Raw genomic sequence first — 21,583 nt, forward strand, 5'->3', positions numbered from 1 at the left:
TGCGATTCTATTTGTTTACATTTTAAGTTTTTCGCTTTTATTTACTTGTAAAACTACGTTAAATGTATAGAAATTGCCATATAATCCAGAGGAATGCCGTTTAACATAAAAATAGCGTTACTTCTATAATATATTTACAAGTGAACTTGTATTGTGAATTTATTTTATTCGTAAATTCTGTACGTACACAGAGAAAAACATAGAAAATTAGTTAACGTAATTCACACATTCCCAACTTAGATTATTGAAACTAAACGATTCTACCGCATTCCTTACTTTCGTTGTTTATCACTATTTTCATCATAATATAATTTCGAATATTCTGATTCTTCTATTTTGTGGAAATGACATTTTAATAGCCTTTATTCTTACTCAGCTATAAGGCGAAAAACGTTCCTAGGTGAAACTAAACAGTTTATACATTTATCGTATAGCAGTACGTATAAGTTTTAATAAAACCTCTTCGTTTCACCTTGTTTTCTTTATATTTCTTCTAACTTTGAAATTTTACTAGCAACTCTCGATGGAGTAGAACAAAGGGTAATTATTTAGAAGCTTTATGTGAAACCGCAAGACGAGAGTTTATGGCTTTACACACGTGCCTTTCTTTGCAATATCTAGTGAAAAGAAAAACATTGTAGCAGAGCGTGGTTTCGATCCACGGACCTCTGGGTTATGGGCCCAGCACGCTCCCACTGCGCCACTCTGCTTCGTTTTCCTACTTTTACTATAAAGGTTCATAAAAGAAATACTTTATGCTGTAAAACATTTATTTTAATTCTCCTTAACGACTACGTCTTTCGAATGTGTAAATTGTTTAATTCATAAATTTTGTGTCGTGTCGAAATAACTTCAGAAATAATTCTCGCTAACGATATATTTTCGTGCTCATCTACTCACATCGTTGTTTAATTTCCTAGAAACGGTCAAAAGTGTTGAGATAATAACGAAACGACAAAACTTTGGCTTTTCCATTATACGTCTATTTGAGCTTCTTCAAGTCTTTTACACATCCAATTCTTGTCATTAAACGAAATTTACGATACTGTGATTTTTTTAATATTCAATGATATGTATGTTACAAGCGATTTCGAAACTAACGACAAACACACATTTCAAGGATATTTAATATTATGATATTATATTAATGTGTAAGAAATAGGGAAGAAATTCTATACGGATATCTTTTTTCAATATGTCAAAAGACATACCAGGTCCGAAGTTTATGAAATGTGATGCTTTCTTGAAAGTATTGATATATCGTCGATTAAAAGTTTAGAAGTAAAACAAAGTGGAATAAAAGCAAAGAATGAAGATTTGTTTTTCAAATAATACGACAATAAAGTAGATAACGGAAGGAGCGACAGATGAAACGTAAGGAAAAGAACATCAAGTTCACGATTTATAAACCTTCGTCGATAGCCTTTTCGATATTTTTTAAATTTGATTTTGAAACGCAGTTATTTTTTAACGAACGATATAGCTAACTATTCTTCTTTCATATTTGAAATGCAACTAGGATGTTTTGGAGCAACTAACATATATTTTCCTTTATTTTTTATCTTTGATTTCTATTCTTACTTGTTCTTACCAAAGATGTTATACAGAAAGATTCAGAAGAAAACAGTGAAAAGGTACGGGAAATTTCGTCACGATTTCTCGTATAATAACACATTCCTCTATTCCTTTGGCTTTGTGAATAAAACGTAATTAATTTTGTGCAGATTGGTTCAAGCTTAAGGGATCTCTAACTTCGTGACGAATGTGAGAGTGAAAATAGATACGTATGGGACACTTCTCAAATAACAAGTTTTCAAAACGTTTCGTTTCCTTTTTTGAGACAATTCGACGATGTTATTGTTTACCAAGAAATAAAAATCGGAGTGTGTACTATTGGGACATTAACGAAATGTCATTTGGAAACTTTGGACGTGTCTAAAAAAAAGTCTTACAACTCTCGGTAAACGTACGATTATATATTTTTAACCGATTATGAATAATTTCATTTGCTCGTGTTGTTTTGTTGGTTGATGAAATGGCGAGTTTAAGTGGTTTAATGACAAAAAAGGTTTTGATTATTCCCTTTAGATGAACGTAATGTATTTTGTTGACACTTTCACATGAAAGGTCTCTAACTTTTAGTAAGTTTGTAAATACGCAGTCAACAATATACGATATTTGTGAAATTTTAATTAAACACTTAAGAGTGAAGTTATCGTGTAATGCAGGAGACGTCATAAAGAACGACGTTTTCAAACTTCCTACTGAATTCGAAAATTGGTAATAAATTATTACATATTTTTTCTGTGAAAAATGATAATGTCGTACTGAGGAAAGTGTTGCGATTCTATTTGTTTACATTTTAAGTTTTTCGCTTTTATTTTCTTGTAAAACTACGTTAAATGTATAGAAATTGCCATATAATCCAGAGGAATGCCGTTTAACATAAAAATAGCGTTACTTTTATAATATATTTACAAGTGAACTTGTATTGTGAATTTATTTTATTCGTAAATTCTGTACGTACACAGAGAAAAACATAGAAAGTTAGTTAACGTAATTCACACATTCCCAACTTAGATTATTGAAACTAAACGATTCTACCGCATTCCTTACTTTCGTTGTTTATCACTATTTTCATCATAATATAATTTCGAATATTCTGATTCTTCTATTTTGTGGAAATGACATTTTAATAGCCTTTATTCTTACTCAGCTATAAGGCGAAAAACGTTCCTAGGTGAAACTAAACAGTTTATACATTTATCGTATAGCAGTACGTATGTTTTAATAAAAAACTCTTCCTTTCACCTTGTTTTCTTTATATTTCTTCTAACTTTGAAATTTTACTAGCAACTCTCGATGGAGTGGAACAAAGGGTAATTATTTAGAAGCTTTATGTGAAACCGCAAGACGAGAGTTTATGGCTTTCAACACGTGCCTTTCTTTGCAATATCTAGTGAAAAGAAAAACATTGTAGCAGAGCGTGGTTTCGATCCACGGACCTCTGGGTTATGGGCCCAGCACGCTCCCACTGCGCCACTCTGCTTCGTTTTCCTACTTTTACTATAAAGGTTCATAAAACAAATACTTTATGCTGTAAAACATTTATTTTAATTCTCCTTAACGACTACGTCTTTCGAATGTGTAAATTGTTTCATTCATAAATTTTGTGTCGTATCGAAATAACTTCAGAAATAATTATCGCTAACGGGATATTTTCGTGCTCATCTACTCACATCGTTGTTTAATTTCCTAGAAACGGTCAAAAGTGTTGACATAATAACGAAACGACAAAACTTTGGCTTTTCCATTATACGTCTATTTGAGCTACTTCAAGTCTTTTACACATCCAATTCTTGTCATTAAACGAAATTTACGATACTGTGATTTTTTAATATTCAACGATATGTATGTTACAAGCGATTTCGAAACTAACGACAAACACACATTTCAAGGATATTTAATATTATGATATTATATTAATGTGTAAGAAATAGGGAAAAAATTCTATACGGATATCTTGTTTCAATATGTCAAAAGTCATGCCAGGTCCGAAATTTATGAAATGTGATGCTTTCTTGAAAGTATTGATATATCGTCGATTAAAAGTTTAGAAGTAAAACAAAGTGGAATAAAAGCAAAGAATGAAGATTTGTTTTTCAAATAATACGACAATAAAGTAGATAACGGAAAGAGCGACAGATGAAACGTAAGGAAAAGAACATCAAGTTCACGATTTATAAACCTTCGTCGATAGCCTTTTCGATATTTTTAAATTTGATTTTGAAACGCAGTTATTTTTTAACGAACGATATAGCTAACTATTCTTCTTTCATATTTGAAATGCAACTAGGATGTTTTGGAGCAACTAACATATATTTTCCTTTATTTTTTATCTTTGATTTCTATTCTTACTTGTTCTTACCAAAGATGTTATACAGAAAGATTCAGAAGAAAACAGTGAAAAGGTACGGGAAATTTCGTCACGATTTCTCGTATAATAACACATTCCTCTATTCCTTTGGCTTTGTGAATAAAACGTAATTAATTTTTGTGCAGATTGGTTCAAGCTTAAGGGATCTCTAACTTCGTGACGAATGTGAGAGTGAAAATAGATACGTATGGGACACTTCTCAAATAACAAGTTTTCAAAACGTTTCGTTTCCTTTTTGAGACAATTCGACGATGTTATTGTTTACCAAGAAATAAAAATCAGGTGTGTACTATTGGGACATTAACGAAATGTCATTTGGAAACTTTGGACGTGTCTAAAAAAAAGTCTTACAACTCTCGGTAAACGTACGATTATATATTTTAACCGATTATGAATAATTTCATTTGCTCGTGTTGTTTTGTTGGTGGATGAAATGGCGAGTTTAAGTGGTTTAATGACAAAAAAGGTTTTGATTATTCCCTTTTGATGAACGTAATGTATTTTGTAGACACTTGTCACATGAAAGGTCTCTAATTTTAGTAAGTTTGTAAATACACAGTCAACAATATACGATATTTGTGAAATTTTAATTAAACACTTAAGAGTGAAGTTATCGTGTAATGCAGGAGACGTCATAAAGAACGACGTTTTCAAACTTCCTACTGAATTCGAAAAATTGGTAATAAATTATTACATATTTTTCTGTGAAAAATGATAATGTCGTACTGAGGAAAGTGTTGCGATTCTATTTGTTTACATTTTAAGTTTTCGCTTTTATTTTCTTGTAAAACTACGTTAAATGTATAGAAATTGCCATATAATCCAGAGGAATGCCGTTTAACATAAAAATAGCGTTACTTCTATAATATATTTACAAGTGAACTTGTATTGTGAATTTATTTTATTCGTAAATTCTGTACGTACACAGAGAAAAACATAGAAAGTTAGTTAACGTAATTCACACATTCCCAACTTAGATTATTGAAACTAAACGATTCTACCGCATTCATTACTTTCGTTGTTTATCACTTTTTTCATCATAATATAATTTCGAATATTCTGATTCTTCTTTTTTGTGGAAATGACATTTTAATAGCCTTTATTCTTACTCAGCTATAAGGCGAAAAACGTTCCTAGGTGAAACTAAACAGTTTATACATTTATCGTATAGCAGTACGTATAAGTTTTAATAAAACCTCTTCGTTTCACCTTGTTTTCTTTATATTTCTTCTAACTTTGAAATTTTACTAGCAACTCTCGATGGAGAAGAACAAAGGGTAATTATTTAGAAGCTTTATGTGAAACCGCAAGACGAGAGTTTATGGCTTTACACACGTGCCTTTCTTTGCAATATCTAGTGAAAAGAAAAACATTGTAGCAGAGCGTGTTTTCGATCCTCGGACCTCTGGGTTATGGGCCCAGCACGCTCCCACTGCGCCTATCTGCTTTGTTTTCCTACTTTTACTATAAAGGTTCATAAAACAAATACTTTATGCTGTAAAACATTTATTTTAATTCTCCTTAACGACTACCTCTTTCGAATGTGTAAATTGTTTCATTCATAAATTTTGTGTCGTATCGAAATAACTTCAGAAATAATTCTCGCTAGCGGGATATTTTCGTGCTCATCTACTCACATCGTTGTTTAATTTCCTAGAAACGGTCAAAAGTGTTGACAAAATAACGAAACGACAAAACTTTGGCTTTTCCATTATACGTGTATTTGAGCTACTTCAAGTCTTTTACACATCCAATTCTTGTCATTAAACGAAATTTACGATACTGTGATTTTTTTAATATTCAATGATATGTATGTTACAAGCGATTTCGAAACTAACGACAAACACACATTTCAAGGATATTTAATTTTATGATATAATATTAATGTGTAAGAAATAGAGAAGAAATTCTATACGGATATTTTGTTTCAATATGTCAAAAGTCATGCCAGGTCCGAAATTTATGAAATGTGATGCTTTCTTGAAAGTATTGATATATCGTCGATTAAAAGTTTAGAAGTAAAACAAAGTGGAATAAAAGCAAAGAATGAAGATTTGTTTTTCAAATAATACGACAATAAAGTAGATAACGGAAGGAGCGACAGATGAAACGTAAGGAAAAGAACATCAAGTTCACGATTTATAAACCTTCGTCGATAGCCTTTTCGATATTTTTAAATTTGATTTTGAAACGCAGTTATTTTTTAACGAACGATATAGCTAACTATTCTTCTTTCATATTTGAAATGCAACTAGAATGTTTTGGAGCAACTAACATATATTTTCCTTTATTTTTTATCTTTGATTTCTATTCTTACTTGTTCTTACCAAAGATGTTATACAGAAAGATTCAGAAGAAAACAGTGAAAAGGTACGGGAAATTTCGTCACGATTTCTCGTATAATAACACATTCCTCTATTCCTTTGGCTTTGTGAATAAAACGTAATTAATTTTTGTGCAGATTGGTTCAAGCTTAACGGATCTCTAACTTCGTGACGTATGTGAGAGTGAAAATAGATACGTATGGGCCACTTCTCAAATAACAAGTTTTAAAACGTTTCGTTTCCTTTTTGAGACAATTCGACGATGTTATTGTTTACCAAGAAATAAAAAATCAGGTGTGTACTATTGGGATATTAACGAAATGTCATTTGGAAACTTCGGACGTGTCTAAAAAAAAGTCTTACAACTCTCGGTAAACGTACGATTATATATTTTTAACCGATTATGAATAATTTCATTTGCTCGTGTTGTTTTGTTGGTGGATGAAATGGCGAGTTTAAGTGGTTTAATGACAAAAAAGGTTTTGATTATTCCCTTTTGATGAACGTAATGTATTTTGTAGACACTTGTCACATGAAAGGTCTCTAATTTTTAGTAAGTTTGTAAATACACAGTCAACAATATACGATATTTGTGAAATTTTTAATTAAACACTTAAGAGTGAAGTTATCGTGTAATGCAGGAGACGTCATAAAGAACGACGTTTTCAAACTTCCTACTGAATTCGAAAAATTGGTAATAAATTATTACATATTTTTTCTGTGAAAAATGATAATGTCGTACTGAGGAAAGTGTTGCGATTCTATTTGTTTACATTTTAAGTTTTTCGCTTTTATTTTCTTGTAAAACTACGTTAAATGTATAGAAATTACCATATAATCCAGAGGAATGCCGTTTAACATAAAAATAGCGTTACTTTTATGATATATTTACAAGTGAACTTGTATTGTGAATTTATTTTATTCGTAAATTCTGTACGTTCACAGAGAAAAACATAGAAAGTTAGTTAACGTAATTCACACATTCCCAACTTAGATTATTGAAACTAAACGATTCTACCGCATTCCTTACTTTCGTTGTTTATCACTTTTTTCATCATAATATAATTTCGAATATTCTGATTCTTCTTTTTTGTGGAAATGACATTTTAATAGCCTTTATTCTTACTCAGCTATAAGGCGAAAAACGTTCCTAGGTGAAACTAAACAGTTTATACATTTATCGTATAGCAGTACGTATAAGTTTTAATAAAATCCTCTTCCTTTCACCTTGTTTTCTTTATATTTCTTCTAACTTTGAAATTTTACTAGCAACTATCGATGGAGTAGAACAAAGGGTAATTATTTAGAAGCTTTATGTGAAACCGCAAGACGAGAGTTTATGGCTTTACACACGTGCCTTTCTTTGCAATATCTAGTGAAAAGAAAAACATTGTAGCAGAGCGTGGTTTCGATCCACGGACCTCTGGGTTATGGGCCCAGCACGCTCCCACTGCGCCATCTGCTTTGTTTTTTACTTTTACTATAAAGGTTCATAAAACAAATACTTTATGCTGTAAAACATTTATTTTAATTCTCCTTAACGACTACCTCTTTCGAATGTGTAAATTGTTTCATTCATAAATTTTGTGTCGTATCGAAATAACTTCAGAAATAATTCTCGCTAACGGGATATTTTCGTGCTCATCTACTCACATCGTTGTTTAATTTCCTAGAAACGGTCAAAAGTGTTGACAAAATAACGAAACGACAAAACTTTGGCTTTTCCATTATACGTCTATTTGAGCTACTTCAAGTCTTTTACACATCCAATTCTTGTCATTAAACGAAATTTACGATACTGTGATTTTTTTAATATTCAACGATATGTATGTTACAAGCGATTTCGAAACTAACGGCAAACACACATTTCAAGGATATTTAATATTATGATATTATATTAATGTGTAAGAAATAGGGAAAAAATTCTATACGGATATCTTGTTTCAATATGTCAAAAGTCATGCCAGGTCCGAAATTTATGAAATGTGATGCTTTCTTGAAAGTATTGATATATCGTCGATTAAAAGTTTAGAAGTAAAACAAAGTGGATTAAAAGCAAAGAATGAAGATTTGTTTTTCAAATAATACGACAATAAAGTAGATAACGGAAAGAGCGACAGATGAAACGTAAGGAAAAGAACATCAAGTTCACGATTTATAAACCTTCGTCGATAGCCTTTTCGATATTTTTAAATTTGATTTTGAAACGCAGTTATTTTTTAACGAACGATATAGCTAACTATTTTTCTTTCATATTTGAAATGCAACTAGGCTGTTTTGGAGTTTTGACATATATTTTCCTTTATTGTTTATCTTTGTTTTCTATTCTTACGTGTTCTTACCAAAGCTGTTATACAGAAAGATTCAGAAGAAAACAGTGAAAAGGTACGGGAAATTTCGTCACGATTTCTCGTATAATAACACATTCCTCTATTCCTTTGGCTTTGTGAATAAAACGTAATTAATTTTTGTGCAGATTGGTTCAAGCTTAAGGAATCTCTAACTTCGTGACGAATGTGAGAGTGAAAATAGATACGTATGGGACACTTTTCAAATAACAAGTTTTCAAAACGTTTCGTTTCCTTTTTTGAGACAATTCGACGATGTTATTGTTTACCAAGAAATAAAAATCGGAGTGTGTACTATTGGGAGATTAACGAAATGTCATTTGGAAACTTCGGACGTGTCTAAAAAAAAGTCTTACAACTCTCGGTAAACGTACGATTATATATTTTTAACCGATTATGAGTTCAAGGTCAGGGTGAATACCACATTGGTAGCAAAAGTGCATGCAAATGGTTTTAAAGAGAAAGAGAGAGTACAATTAAAACAATTTGCTGTGGTCCACTTCACTGAACAATTGAGGGCAGCCTGTAGCTGCCGCTTCATATAGCTCATTTTGACAAAGAACACATGTGCAATAGTGAGAGGGAGTTGTTCAGTGATGGCATTAATCCTTAGAGTCAACAGTGTGACACTAAAAACACAGCCCTAAGGGTCTCCAAGTTCTTGTTAATTAGAAAATGATTAAAAATGGGCAAATGACCATGCAACCCATATAAATGGGGATGTCGCAAAACCTCCATGTAGTATCATAAGCCTTCTCAAGGTCGAAGAATATTGATAAAAGATGTTGTCATTTGAGAAAGGCTTCTCTGATTGATGTTTCTTGTCAATTCAGGTGGTCTATGATGGAGCACTGTCGTTGGAACCCACGCTGAGTGGGCAAGAGGAGGTTGATTCAAAGAACCAAACAAGACAAGCATTAACCATCCTCCCTGAGATCTTACAGAGACAGCTAGCCAAAGCAATTAGATGGTAGTTTAAAGGAATTTTGGGATTCTTACTAGGCTTAGAAAAAGATAGGACAATAGCCTGATTCCAGGCATCAGGAAACCATTCTCCTGCTAGATTCGGTTAAAATCAATCAGAATAGCAAGAAAAGCAGAAGATAGATGGTCCAGCATCTCATAGTGTACATCAGGTCCGATCAATGTATTGCTAGACCAACGAAGGGCCAGTTCGAGTTCCACCAGTGTAAAGTGGCGATTATAGCCACAGAGACCATCAACTCCGAAAGGAAAAAGGTGATCACTCTGCCCAAGTCTTGATGGTTAAGAAGGTGGAGGATGAAGCAAAAGTGCTAGATACCCGGCAAAGGTTTTCACCTAAAGTATCAGTGATGCTCTGGGCATCAGCTGCTTCACTAGAATCATGTCCCACATAACTTTGGAACTGGTGGTAGAAGAAGACATGCTGGTTGTGAACTTAATCCACGATTCCTTCTGACATTGACATCTTATCCCCGAGCATGTGCATGGGCCTGCTGGAAAGCGATGCAGTTTGAGCGTGCAGGATGCCTACAAAAAGTATTCCAGATCTACTTTTCAGTCTACTGTGTCATGTGGTAGGCATGATTCCATCAGAGACAATGATACTGTGGAAAACGTATCTAGATTTTTGGAATACATTGAAGAGCTGTCTGTATAATACAGTTAGTCACTGCTGCCATGCAGTCGTCTGTTGCTGGCTTACAGACAATGACATGATCAAATTCTGTGAGAGCAGTGAAAGAGGGCTATTTGGCTTGATGCACCTTCCACGAGGTCACGCGGGTCGGGTGGCATTGATCCTCAAACGTATAGGAAAATTATCACTGCCTCGTGGGTTATTGTCAACCTTCCATGAAAGGTGGAACAATAGTGAAGGAGAGCAAAGTGAGATCAACAGCAGTAAAGGACCGAATAGGTGCATGAAAATAATTATAAGAAACAGTATTGAAAAGAGAAAGGTTGTGACCTGAGAGCACGAGCTCTATGGAGCGATCCCTCCCATGAATATCAGTACATACCCAGAAGAGATTATGTCGATTAAAGTATCTCAGGATTAAAAAGGGAGATGGCAACTTTTCAAGGAGACCATCAATGTCTGATTGATCATAAGCCTCTTCAGGAGACAGGTAGAGAGAACAGTGATGGTATGACCAAAGGAAACACAGATGGTTATGGTCTCCATAGGTATGTCGAGAGGCAAAGACAGGGTGTACACATGGTGATCAACCAACAGTGCCACCACTCCTCCATTACACAACCTAATATATCTGTACAAAGCAAAGTGCAGAAATGTGACGGTTTCAACAGGTTTCAGAAATGTTTCCTGATAAAAAAGGCATACAGGATTGTAGGAAGTAATCAGTTCGATTATATCAAGATAGCTATTTTTATTTATGTGAAGGCAATTTGGGGGAGAGCCCTTCTGTTTTTGACTACATCTTTTTTCTCTATTTGAGGGAGGTCTGTCAATCTCAATGAATATTGCCCTGGGTTAACTGGACAGGTGTTTGTCATTGGAAGAGGATTCCAGAGACTGAGAATGTGAACAAATGATCATTTTGCATCTCGGGGCAGGAAAAGATGTGCCTGAGGAAATGCCTGTACTCAGAACCAAAGGAAGTGGATCTTGGTGTTTGCTGGAATGAATTTTAGGGACAGCAATGGATGTTGACACTGATTCATCAATTTTTGTAACCAGAGAGATCAAAAGACTTTTCATATGGTTTAATAATGATTCTTTTAGAGGCACAGAAAGGTCCCTCTGTACACCCACAATAATAGTGGAATGAAGTGCAGCAGCATACATGAAGTGGTAGACAGTAACTTTCGAGCTTCAGGGTAAGTATTGTTTATTTTGAATGTCATGCAAAGTTACAACTAAAGGGCTATCTACGCTAACCATCCATAACATAGCAGTGTAAGACTAGAAAGAAGGTAGCGAGTCACCATCACCCAGTGCCAACTCTTGGGCTACTCTTTTACCAACGAATAGTGGGATTTTGTTTTTATCAAGAACGGAATTAACAAGCTATATTTACCAGTTCGTGTTCACTTTATACAGAACATTAATGAATATAAACTACTGTTTTATCAAGTTTGCTGCACGTATGTAACCTACTTCAAACGCAAAGGAAAACGAATGATATTCTTCTCAGAGTAATAACAAATATTAAAATAATTCAGTCAAAACCACCTTAAACAAAACATTTTGCTGTCAAAACACTGCCCACATTTATATAAAGAAGCAAGTAATTAAAACCGCATGGGCGACAATGATATCATAATTTATGTTGAAGAACCACCAAGTTTTAGTTGTTTTTTCAAACGATGACGTTTCAAGCTTGCGCTATTTATGAGATCGGACAGTTTACAACGAAACGTCGTCCTTCTTTTTAAAAAACAACAAAAACAACTTGGAGATTGTTCAACCTACATTAACACATCCAAGCTTCACGATCGGAACACAAATGTTTCAAAAATGTTCTTCTTAAATAAACAAAGTTTCTAAATTATCGTTATTAAAACAAGATTATGTAGTTACGTTCGTAATTCCTTAATCTCACGTTATTTCCTCACAGCGCATTTTGAACAGAACTAATAACAGTATCCTGGAAAATACACAAATAGAGGTTATTTTATGAATTATAAATTATTACGTTTGATAATATTAATTAAATGCATGAAATTACATTAAGCAACGACTACAGTTATGTAATGTACTTCTACTTACAGAACAAAACAGTAAAACGTTTAAATTCAAACTAATATATCACCATGTCAAACAACAAAAGTTGACAATACTTTTCTTGATTCTTTAACATACATATATGAAGATAATTTTCTCACCTAAAATTGTTTAATTAGGCTTAATTACTTATGTTTAGAGCCCACAGAGGAATAATGAGCCCATGATTTTGAGACTGCATGTACGTAAAGTTTCCTCTGCCCCTTTCACTAAATAACTTGGAAACATTACCAATCAGGTACACCTTATTAAACTGACTCAACCCCCCCCAATTTAATTAATACTTAATAGTAGAGGAATTTTAAGTACCATAACACCAAATATCTTTATAAACGATTAACAATTATAGGTTATACGAAATAGTTTCAACTGACTGTTAGAGCAAATAAAATCCAGACGTTAAACAATAGGGCGATTTATTAGTTATGAGCCAATCTACAGAAAACAGTGAAGCCCGACTTTACGTCATCAAGCTCAAAATAAACTGGTCAAAGTTTTATTCTTTACTACTGGCACTTCACAATATAATAAATCAAAATACTTTACTACTTTATCGTTTAACGCTTACCAATATGCTACCAAAATACACCTTGTAAATAACGTTACTCAACAGATTATACTCGTATCATATTCAAATCGTGTCCTAACAAACTAAATTACATGAGAAAATAAATTTGATATTTTAATCCATCTTTGTTATATTTAATTATCTTTATAATTTAATTAGTTACAGCGCTACGAAAATAATCTCATTTACACAAAACTTTTACATTTGGTAGCAATAACACAAACACGACTTTAAAGTTTATATTTTTAAATAGGAATATATAGAACATTAACATGTGTTAAAAGTGACTTCAAGTTTAACGTATGATCTAGTGGTCAAATATAACATTAAGAATTAGGTAAACTTTTCAATTTTTAATAGCATAAGGCGTTTAACATTTCAGAAGACTCAAGCTTTAAAATAAAACAAATGTAGATTGAAACATATAGAAACATTGTATGCAATTTTAAGTGCTAAAATCAGTTCATTCTTAAAACATTTTCCTTTTCGTATTCTCTTCATATAACGTTAGTAGACATCGGTATAAAAAGTTTTCAATATTATTTTATGAAGCACAAAATAATCTTTTTAAACATTTTACAGAAATTATTTTTAGAATTTTCTCCATGTGATGAGCAAATTGTTGCTTTTTTTTAAAAAATGCATTTTTGTTTTAATGACTGTGCTGTTACCTAAGAGAAACTTCAAGCAAGATTTTTCAAACAGTCCAGACTGTAAAATTTTTCATTTATATAATTTTAATATTGAATAATTGCGACCTTCAAACTCAGAAATTAATTTAATATGACATTACTGTGAAAATTAAACCTGTAATCACACACACAGAGAAATATTAATACAAACAAAATAATCGCATGAAGTTAGTTCTTTCTACCAAATTTTGATTTTTACAAGTTTTGATTGTTTTGCAATATTAAGATTCCTACTGAATTGTTTTGGACAATGCGAATTATTCTAGAAAATGCCTACAATAAAGTTTTTAAAGTAGTTACTGAAATACTGTCTTTTATCTTGAAATTATAACTTCTTGCATGTTTAGATATTATAAATGTTTTTATATATGAAAAATGCATATCAGTTATAAAGAAATAACTTCCTAAACAAATGTTTTAGAATAAACAGCATTAAAAACCTTTACTGTAAGTGGTGTTTGTTCATGTCTTTACCTTGGGAAACAAAACTTGAACTTCAGTCTTTCAGAGTTCAACTTGATATGTATTTTAAGTGTAATATTTTTAAAGATTTTTTTATCTTTAACTATTATGTTTAGAAATTCAAAACAAGCAGAAAACAAACTTTAATACTTTGGTCTAATTTCATCATTTTTGTAGCAGTGATCAAATTCATACAGTGGATCGTTTTTTTTTGCCAATTTTTTTCAAAGTAATTTAGAGAACTATGCAAGAGTCTGTTGGCTGTGGTTTGTATATTTGTACATAAATTTTCACAATGTACTACGAGAGACTTTGTATGCTGTAGTAATTATTAATTTTTGTATTGATTGTATTTTATTTATGTGTTTCAGTCCCATGTTTAACCATGCTGGAAATGAATATTCGATAGTAGGTCGTATATATGTTTTGTAGGTTTTTATTATGTTAAAGTTCCTTGGTTTTTGCCGGTTAGACTATTTTCATAATTTGTGTGTTTCCAATGTTTTTTTTTTTTAATATATTATTTGCATGTTTCACCCAAGTTAGTTTCGTATTGAAGGTTAAATCTAACAGGTTTGTTGTAGTCTGGAGAAGTGTTTCGCTCGTGTATAATTTGGAAGGATCTTTTTTATGTTTTGTTTGTGAATGTTACTAATTGATTTTTGGTTTAATACAATATTTCTCACAGTATTTTCCTATATTATTTAACAACAGTTGTAGATTTGTCGCTTTTCCAGACCACAACATCGTCCGCGTATTGTGATGCATACTCCAAGTTTGGGTGTTTTAAGGGCATATTGATGAACAGAATAGGGCTAATTACCCCTCCTTCGGGGACACCAACCTCTGGAATAAATGACTTCAAGAAGATTCCCCTGAAGAAATAATAATCAGTGATGTCGAGAATACCCACTTGTAGAGAAATATATGTAAAAACGGCATCCTCAGGTTCACAAAGGATGACCGAAGAAGGTCGAAACGTTGTTCGCTTCTCTACGTAAAATATTTTCTCAACCCAAACGAGCCGTTTTTACATATATAAGGTTCCCCTGAAATTTATTTTCCAACTTCTATCTTCCAAGAAGTTAGATAGCCAGGTGATCTGTGGTCTGTCTCTATATTTTCTAAATTCATTTTTAATTCTGGTAATTTTCAAGTTATTTCTAAACAATTTGAGAGTCCATTACTAATTATTTGTTTGAGAATTTTTCCTACACAGCTGGCCAGGCTGATCGGGGAGTAAATGTTTGTTTTCCTTGGAGTTTTCCTTTTTTATGGAACACAAAGACTATTGCTTGTTTCCAAAAAAACTGGGATGTATCCAGAACTGAGTGATAAGTTAAAGATTGCTGTTATGTGTTCACACAGTCCCTGAACGCCTTTTTAAAGAGGTGAATGGCTTGTATATCATCCTCTCCTGGTGTCTTGTCTTTTGTAGATTTTATTGTTAGTTTTACTTCCTTTCCTGCTATTGTTTTAGTTTGTTTGTTTTTAATTTCGCGCAAAGCTACATGAGGGCTATCTGCGCTAGCCGTCCCTAATTTAGCAGGGTACGACTAGAGGGAAAGCACTAGTCATCACTACTCACCGCCAACTCTTGGGATACTCTTTTACCACAGAATAGAGGGATAGATCGTAACATTATAACGTCCCAATGGCTGAAAGGATGAGTATGTTTGGTGTGACGACAATTCGAACCAGCGACCCACAGATCACGAGTCGAACGTCTAAACCCACCTGGGTAAATTGGTACATGCTCGCGAAAGTGTTGATTGTCATTGAAGCGGGCAAGAGAGTAGGGACAGTGATTTCTTCTTTCATTCAACAGATATAGATATACAAAGATTAATATGCTACATGTTTTAGTAACTGCTGATTTTGCAACAAGATATTCTGATTCCTCGATTGTTTGTGAATGGAGTTTTTCTCCTGCTACGTAACATAGATGAGCGTGTATCTGATTTTAAGAAAACAAATAATAATTTATTGTCTGCAGTATATTAATAAGCAATGTGAAATAGTTTTATACATATGATTCTGTACGCTCTTTTATACAACAAAGTAACAGGTTAATATGAATTTTATAAATCAAACGTTTTTCAATCCGCTTTTGACTGTGAGGTAGGCAATTCTCTTCAGCGTCGAATAAATTCCTGTAACCGATTTAAGTTTCATTTACAATGTAGGTGTCTTATACAAGGGTTCTAATACAATATCAAAATAAAAGAACACGTAAATTTATGTTTTAACTAGGGTTAACATTTTCTTACTTTATATAAAAAATTTCGAAATAATAGTATTTAGAATATTGTAAAATTCATATAGTAAAATTATCTTGTTGCTGTAATGTAAAAACACTGAATTTTTCATATTATAATCTTGTCCTTCCTCTGATACCATTATCTGGTCTGTTGTTTTCTAATTATAAACAAACTACAATTAATATTCTTTAATACTGCATGTGTATAAGAATCTTCTGGCATACCAATTCTCAGGTAGTTACACGAAATACAACTTTTGTCAGAAATAAAGTTACAATAATATTGTTCTAAAAACCACTCGGACAGTTGAATCAAGTTCTTAATGCCAATACATACTTCAATATCTTTTCGTCAGATCAAGCCAAATGCAAGCAATCCAAACACCCAAGGAAACATGTTGACCTAATCTGATTTATTGTTGATTTCCTTTCTTTTGAATAGTCTAACAAAACGATTCAAGAGCTATTTGCTCTATGAATTCCTTAACTTTGAACGGAAATACTATAATGACAGCAGTCAATCAACAGTATCCACTGACAATTGTAGTTTACCATTGTTTGACTAAAGAATGAAATTTGACTTTACTCTTATAACACACCCATGATCCAAAAGTGTAGACCACATTTTTTTTTGTTTATTTACATAGGTAGAAGAAGACAGATTAAGAAATATCCACGAGAATAAATCGCCCCTCTTATGTGTTCCAAATATTCAAGTCTATGGTGGTGGATTCAAGATTTGAGGCATATTTTCCTGACATACGATGAACTTTTCATTTCTTTAGAATGAATATCTCAGTATGATTTGTGATTAATTGTATGCAGCTACTCCGAAGACGACAATACTTCCATACGTCATACCTACGATTTGAAGAAACTTTTGACATCTTCTTTGGCCCGGCATGGCCAAGCGTGTTAAGGCGTGCGACTCGTAATCCGAGGGTCGCGGGTTCGCATCCCAGTCGTGCCAAACATGATCACCCTCTCAGCCGTGGGGCGTTATAATGTGACGGTCAATCCCACTATTCGTTGGTAAAAGAGTAGCCCAAGAGTTAGCGGTGAGTGATGATGACTAGCTGCCTTCCTATAGTTTTACACTGCTAAATTAGGAACGGCTAGCACAGATAGCCCTCGAGTAGCTTTGTTCGAAATTCCAAAAACAAAATAAACAAACATCTCTTTAACAACCAATTTCCAAGATCTCAATCCTTTTTGATTCTGTTCATTGCAGACAAAATCCGTTGTTTGATTAACATCTTTGCTGGCCGGTACAAGTTGAAAAATAATTAGAAGCTTATTGTAATTTTAATGAAAGCTAAAACTATGAATCCATATTATTTGCTGAAATATGTAAACACCATTGCACCAAGTTACGCACCTGCGAGCGCATCTACAATTTTACTAACTTCGCGCTCATGAAAAAAAATAAGCACCAGCGTGCGCATCTACCAAAAAAGCGCCTGATCGCACATGTATGAAAATAAGCATCTCTGCGCGCTAACCAAAATAAGCATCTGCATATACGTTCCAAAATAAGTACCTGTGCGCGCAACTAACAAATTATGAACACACGCGCACATGTAATAAACTAAGCACCTTCTCGCGCATGTACTAAAATAAGCACTTGCATGCGAAACTCAAAACAAGCACCTGCGTATACATGTGCCAGTATAAGCACCTACGTTCGCATGTACCTAAATAAGCACTTGCGCGCGCATCTTTCAATTTATGCACATGCGCGCACATGTAAGAATATTAAGAACCTGCGTGCGCAAGTACGAAAAGAACCTACGCGCGGATCTACCAATTCGTACATATACAAGCACATGTAGGAAAATAAGCTTCTGCGTGTCAATGTACAAATTTACGCACAAAATCAGCACCTTCGCGCTCATGTAGGGAAATAAGCATGTGCGTGCGCACCTACCAATGAACGGAAATGGACGCGTATCTATCAATTTACCAACTAGCGCGCATGTTATAAAATAAGCATTGGCTCGCGCATTTACCAAAATGACAAACTGCACGATCATGTACCAAAATAAGCACCCGTGCGCCCATCTACGAAAATAAATACCTGCGAGGTAATGTATGAATATACGCACCTGCGCGCACATATATATGAAAATAACCATCTGCAAACACGTGTATCAAAATAAGCATCTATTAATTTATGCGCATACACGAAAATAAACACCTGCGTGCTCAGTTGTATTTTACTGTTTTTGTATTCACTTGTGGATGAATTTTAGATTAATGTATTAACACACAGATATTTGTTACAGTTAAACATCGCTATTGGCATGACTTTCTTGGAATTGGTTTCAGTTCTATCTGCAGATGAGGTACAGATGTAAATTTATTGGGCTTTAGATTTACATGCACCGCTAGTGATCGTTTTTCTCTCCAATATAACACTGTTCAAAGGAACAATACAACCAGTGATAAATAAATTTGGACAGTTTTTCTGACATCTTCCGCCAGTGTCATGTCATTCACTTTGGTGGAGAATTGTTCTTTTCCTCCTGTTATTTCCAGTTCTCCCAGGAGATCTGTAGTAAGTTTCTCAATATAGACACCGAGTTGATATATCCACAGTTAAGATGCCTTGCTTATAGCTTTGTCCTTATTCAAACATGGGAAAATTATATAATTCCTGTCATCAGTGCTCATACTTTAGTAAGTTAGATATTTATGTCATCTGAGTTACTTTAGATGAATTGAAAGTTAGTTACTGATTGCTAATTTGTTTTTTCTGGGTAAACTTAATTGTCTTAGATGTTCATTACTATTACTATTATAATCCTAATTTTTATAAGTGCAGGAGTTAATCATGTGTCCTTGTTAATTTAGACATTAATTATTAATGTGTTTTTTTAGGTAATTCTGGTCAATTTGCACATTCTTTATTATTCCATACTTTGTGGACTAGATACAATTAGATGGTTTGTCCATAAGATATTTATCAGTATTTTGTTAACGAGTATACTTTAATAGTTTCTACATTACACAGCTTTACTACTTGTAATATTTCATTTATTCTGTTTGATTGTTTTGCATCATTGTTAACTGTATATCTTATTATCCTAATTTTCATCAGTGGGACTTAAAATCTTTTGACTTGTTATGTATTCATTTATTTCCCATGGCTAAACTTGATTTTGGCTACTTCAACGTTTGTGATACTAGAAACCTAATTTAATCCCAGTAATCTACACTTTATTGTTCTGCCCAATAGTGTCCACTTTATTGATAGCTGTTTGCAACTTTAAGTCGAATTCTCAAATTCAAGACCCAACCATTCAGACTAACCTTGGCTCTAAGTTTGTGGAGGTACAAACTTTTTTCTGACTCTGAGTCTTTGCACACTTCATTCTGTGGATTATTGGCTCCTGCTTACTTCCATCCATTTGAAGTCCAGAGACCACACTACTCTAACAAGATGCACTATTAAATAGGATTCCTCATGATAGAGAGAAGTCTCTTCTTACTCTTCTCAATACCTCATTCAGTGATGAGTTCTTTTCAACCTCAGTAAAGTTTAGCTTCCTCTTTCATCTTCATGTTTGGAATGAATAATTCTCACATCCATCACCTTCCAATCTCTGATCTACCATGGAGTGTTCACTCCATACCACCTTTACTGAGGTTGTTAAGCTTTGTCCCACTTTCCTCTACTTCAGCTGGGATGGTGGTTGTTATGGTGCATTACAACATCTTCAAAGTGGTCACTTATATCATAGAGCCAGTGGTACCAATTCCAGGTCTCTGTGCTCATGGTCACCACATTATGATTGTAGCTTTCCATTTTCCTGGCTCCCTAAATTTCGTGTTAAATTGATTATATTCTTCCAAGTTTCTCCTCATGGAGTGGCCCCTCATTTCGTGAGTGTCAACACTTCCTACCTACATGTATGGCTTTAGTCAGTTCCATTGTCTAAGCCCAGTCTCTGGTTGAATGTGTTACATTTTTCCTTTCCTGATTCATCAAGCCTTTGTCCATGTCTATTACCACAGATAATATATCTTTTGAATTTTGGCTCTTTCTCCTTGTTTCTGCACTTCCCACCTTTCCCTATTATTCACCCAGTTGTTAAATAAAGACTTCTCCACTTCGATTGTGTCTAGCTATTGGGTGACTTTATTGATTACCCAACATTTCATCTGGCTTCATTTTTTCCTTTCTTTTCCCTCCTTTTATACTTCTTTGAATTGTTTATTGTGATCTAAATGTGGTTCTAAATGCTCTTTCCTCCATATAAACTTTTGTCTTCATGTTCTATCTACGTGCTTTTCCTAAAGACCTCTTTCCTTCTCATCCTTCCTTGTAGTCATAGTTCAGCTACTTATGTCATTAATGTTACCCACACATTATATCATCCCTCTTATGCCATTCTTTATCCAAACTGGTCCTTCTTCTCTAAGACCTATGCCAAAATTTTAAGTGTTTTTTTACTCTCTCACCTTTTCTTAACCTTCCATTTTTAACCTATATTCCCATTCCAGTCCTGATCAACTTCTTTGTCCAATTCATTCCTTAAGATGATATATGGCATGTACGGTCTCCTTTGGGTTCACAATCCCAACCTTTTATTCCCTGGAACCATTCCATTTCCAATGGCCTTTTCCTTTTATGCTTACTGGTTTGGTTCATCAACTTCTGTTTGAATTTATCTCTGATAGGTTGCCATATCCACAACATCGCATCACATTCATGCCATTACTATGTCTGTTGCTGCATGCCTTCACTGTCCTTTAAAGGAGATTGTTAAAGCTGGGATGTAGACTACTCCTTGTACTTTTGTCATTCATCATCTTCATGATCTCACACATGATCTTCCTACCTTTTCAACTATACACACATTCTTTTGCCTTTGACTGGATAAGTCTTCTCACTTTTTTCGTTTTCCTTCCAGCATTCCTAATCTTCACCAATACTATAAGAATCCTATTCTCCATTGGGTGTCAGCTGGTAAGCTATACATTTCATAAAATTTTAAATGGACAAAAGGAGCTTATTATTTCATCAAGGATGTCCCTTCCAACTCCCAAATATGGTCACCCCTTACTACTCATGTATGCATTCAATCTTTTCTTAAACTCAGTTAAATTTTCTTCCTCAACCACCCTTGAAGACAGCTAATTTCAAAAACGAAATTCCTTGTTTAAAAAGTAATCCTATCTAAATTGTAAATAATTCCAACTCTACCAAAGTTTCAATTTATGCTCCCTTATTCTACTGTTGTCACTGCTAGACATGAA

General features: G+C 33.6%; 2 non-coding genes across 2 annotated transcripts; both read right to left on the minus strand.

Annotated features, from left to right (window-relative positions):
- Nucleotides 1–638: 638 nt before the first annotated feature.
- Nucleotides 639–710, minus strand: TRNAM-CAU (transfer RNA methionine (anticodon CAU)). The gene has a single exon. It is a non-coding gene; the product is annotated as a tRNA-Met (tRNA).
- Nucleotides 711–2,977: 2,267 nt separating this feature from the next.
- On the minus strand, nt 2,978–3,049 carry TRNAM-CAU (transfer RNA methionine (anticodon CAU)). Its single transcript has one exon. It is a non-coding gene; the product is annotated as a tRNA-Met (tRNA).
- Between the last annotated feature and the right edge of the window lie 18,534 nt (nt 3,050–21,583).

This window comes from Tachypleus tridentatus, chromosome 13, assembly GCF_004210375.1.
Source record: "Tachypleus tridentatus isolate NWPU-2018 chromosome 13, ASM421037v1, whole genome shotgun sequence".
Classification (NCBI taxonomy): Eukaryota; Metazoa; Arthropoda; class Merostomata; order Xiphosura; family Limulidae; genus Tachypleus; species Tachypleus tridentatus.